General features: G+C 39.4%; 1 protein-coding gene across 1 annotated transcript in view; it reads right to left on the bottom strand.

Annotated features, from left to right (window-relative positions):
- Positions 1–1892: 1892 nt before the first annotated feature.
- The window catches only part of BATF (basic leucine zipper ATF-like transcription factor), an 11995-nt gene continuing 10153 nt past the window's right edge, over positions 1893–3734 (bottom strand). Inside the window, exon 4 of the transcript XR_006415334.1 lies at positions 1893–1961. The gene's annotated coding sequence lies outside the window, so the exon portion shown is untranslated. The remainder of the gene's footprint in view (positions 1962–3734) is intronic.

Here is a 3734-nt window from a genome sequence, read left to right as displayed (position 1 = left end):
TATCTGTATTTTAAAAAACAAACAGTTTGAGGCATTTTTTCTCCCCCTGGGAGGCCTTTTATAAAAGCTAATAGTTTTCAAGTGGCCATGCAAGACCAAGCCAGCCACAAATACCTTTTTAAATACATTTTTGCTGAGAAAAGCCATCCCCCACCCACTCCAGCTGCTGAGATGACTGCAGTTTGAAGCTAAGCTCAGAGAGAACAGGAAAGCCTGAAGGGGTGGCAGATAACATTGTTGCCCCTGTTTATAAAACAACCCTGCTACTTCAACCCAGCAAACCCTGGCACCACTACGCCATTCAGGTTGAGGTTTCGGCAAGGGGCAGCATAGAAATGTTATAATAATAATAATAATAATAATAATAATAATAATAATAATTCATTTCTGTATTGTATAGGTCCTATAGGACATGCTGCAGAGTGCAGGAACATGTTGCAAAGGTGAGGCTACAGTGGTTGGTGATGATTATGAAATGAATGATGAATGTCAAAGAAACATGGCTGAACTGGGATTCTTTTTTTGGGTGGGGGGCAAAAGTAAGAGGTTGCAGAAAATCAGCAGAGACTTTTCCGTGAGAACTGTCAGAATGGAACAGTCCTCTTTCAAACATGAAGGCAGGCAGAGGCAATTAAAACATACAAACCAAAATTCATTCCCAGTCTTCTTCTCCATCTTCTTTTTTTTTTTTTAAGGGTCAGATAACTACTGCAGGAGGTAGGGAAAACAATCTGCAGTTAGCACTTAATGCCGATTAACTACTGCTTAAGAAATGTTAATCCTGTTGTATTCCCGAACTAAGGCTTGGCTTATATACTGATTGCACAAGCAAAAGTTCCTTTTATCATGTATGTAGGTGAGATGAGTGCTGCATGAAAGTGGAAGTATGATTTCTGAGTTCCCTCTCCCTTTTTTTCCTTTTAGGGGAGATGTTTTTTCTACTGTGAATTCTGATCCTGTAATTAAAATTAACAACAAGTTTCACAAATCAAAATCTCTAATAATTGCAGAGTAGGAACTAACTACAGAATTAGTTGCAGAAAACATTAAGCACTTATCTTTCAGAGAAATAGAATTAATCAAATTATCAAAGCCTGTATTAATGCAAGCAACTGTTATCTGACCTTAGTGTGTTATATCGGATATGCACATTTACTTGGAAATAAGCCTTGTTGAACTCAGTTGGGCTTATGAGAAAACATATTTAAGATTTCGCAGTTAAACCCTCAGAAACACTGATACTGCAGTTCTCCTTAGAGGCAATAGATGTCAGTGTGTACAACTTACCCTGCATTTTATACAAACTCATTGAAAATAGTAGGTTCTCTTGGAATCAGATGGCCATATAATAATAGTTCATTTCTATCCTGCTCCATAGCCAAAGCTCTCTGGGCAGTTAGCTGTGGTTAGATCAGAGTGCACACTCTAGTACGTGTAACATGTTAGGCCTCATAAACATACAGTAGGAGATACTACTGGTACATGCATAACTGGGAAGAGTTATGTCACTCTTGTGCAGAAAAGGACCTTGATTTAAACATATACCGTTAACTTATTGCTATCCAAGCTAGATAGATAAACAGATCAGAATGCATGTCACTGTTTCATTTATTTCTTACATTTTCAATGTTATGCTTTCATCTGTTTTTCCTTCATAAATATTAATTTGCCTGTTCTGCTCTGAATTATACTGAAGTTCTGACCAAGACTTTCAAAAGCATCCATTACTTTTATGCTACTTCAGAGAACAGCTCTTAGAATGTTGGCAAATCCTCTTGTTTGTGTTAAACAAGTAATTTTACCTACTTGGAACTAAATATGTCAAGGTGAACAGAAGGTAGAAGGTAGATCTGAATGTTCTCATAGATTTCCGTATGATTTGAAGTAGATCAGCAAAGATTTCAAACTCCCAATAGCAGCACCAATGTAACTTTCAGCACTGTCTACCCTAAATTATGCATCTGAAATAAAGAAAGTTTTGGGTAAACAGGGCAAGTTCTGATCTGGTACTCAGAACAAATTCCTGGATTCAAGATTCTTTAATTCTAATTATATGTCTTTTGCATCAGGCTCCGGTAAGTGGATCTCAAGGTGTACTTAAAAACTAAAATAGGTCATGCAAATCTGAAATCTGCCCATCCCTGAAATGTGTTATACAGTTAGTCATAGCTTGCTTGTCTTTGTGACTTAACAAGGGACAAACTGAGCACAAGAAGGATGTTGCCCTGTGCTGGTTTTAAGGAAAGCAAGACCAGGATATCCTTTATCCACAGATACATGTGGGGTTACAGACATTTTTAAATGAGCAGACAGGATAGAGATAACAATATTCTAATTCAAATAGGAACAGGTGATGTTCCTAGATAGGACCAGAAATCATCCTTGCATGAAAGAAGAAATTGCTTATGGATGTGTCAGACAGATGCACTGCAGTCACTTCTCCTCATAAATACAAACCAGTCAGTTGTAAATCTTTTTGCCTGGGCAACAAACCACTTAGTTAATCATCACTGATTGGCTTCCTTATGCTTGCTGCTTCTTGCGGACTTCTTGTCCCAGTCTTGCCACCTTTGCTGCACGACTCAGTATGCCACATTAGCAGAGCTATCCATTAAGCAAGAGATCAGATTGTACAACAAAACAGACTATTGCTCTCACACCAGTCAGGGACCAAATGAGTGGTTTTATGGCTGGTGTGGGCACTCCTCACACTTCCTGGCCTGTCGTCAGGGCCTTCTGATCTGAACGGGGCAGGGGTGTGTACAACTTCCTCTTCATGGGTCCAGTTCCTGGATCAAAGAGGTGCTGCACCTCATTACTGGGCTTCCACTTGGTCACACAATTGCCTCTGATCTTGAGATGCTGGGGATGATCCTGATGGATCTGGGGTTGATTGTGTGTGCAAGAAAATGACTGGCCAAGCCACAGTGATTTCTCCTAGTTTAAGCATGATTTTTTTCAGGATGATGATGATCTCAGGAGAAGTCACATGCAACTACATAATTTTATATGTAGCTGCATGTGTACTCTAATAATCTTATGGGATGACCCATGTGTATTACTTTTGCTGTGAAGCACACAATTCGCATTTTTCTTCCACTTGCTTTCAACAATCACTGTTGCATGCATCACAACTACTTCACATTTCTTATGTGTTACAATATTTGCCAATTCTGATTGTAAAAGAAGCGTGCTGAGCATCTATAGCTGTGCATTTTAAGCTTGCTTAAATCATGGCACCACTGGGAATAAAATGGAGTTTGCTTCTCATATTCTCATCACCTGCCAATCCCAGAGAAATAAACTGAGGCAGGGGGGCTGGGCTGTGGGCCCCTGGATTTTGGCCCCACTGTTTATTAGTATCCTCTGGCTAACCTTGAACCCCATAACTATGACCAGTCATAAGATCTTCCCCTGGGGTTTGATCCAGTTTTGGTTTGGTCATGTCAGGAAGGTGGTGGTGCACAACATTAAGAATTTAGGAGTCTTGTTGCTTTTTTGCTTCCCTGACAGATGTTTTAATGAAACTTTTCCAAATGTTTTGAACTCAGGACCTTCTTCTAAACTGAAGCTCCTTTTGAGAGCTTCCTAAGCACCAGTGTTGGTTATATATTAAACAGGCGAGCTGTGTTACACATCTATTACACTGAATGGGTTCACACAACATGATAACCCACACTCAGAGTTTTCATATGCATTAAGTGTGGCTTTTATTGAATTGTGGGTTGTTGAAA

Source organism: Varanus komodoensis, unplaced genomic scaffold, assembly GCF_004798865.1.
Source record: "Varanus komodoensis strain SLA01 unplaced genomic scaffold, ASM479886v1 scaffold3, whole genome shotgun sequence".
Taxonomy (NCBI): domain Eukaryota; kingdom Metazoa; phylum Chordata; class Lepidosauria; order Squamata; family Varanidae; genus Varanus; species Varanus komodoensis.
Note: the sequence above shows the minus strand (reverse complement) of the source record. Positions and strands in the feature narration are given on the sequence as shown.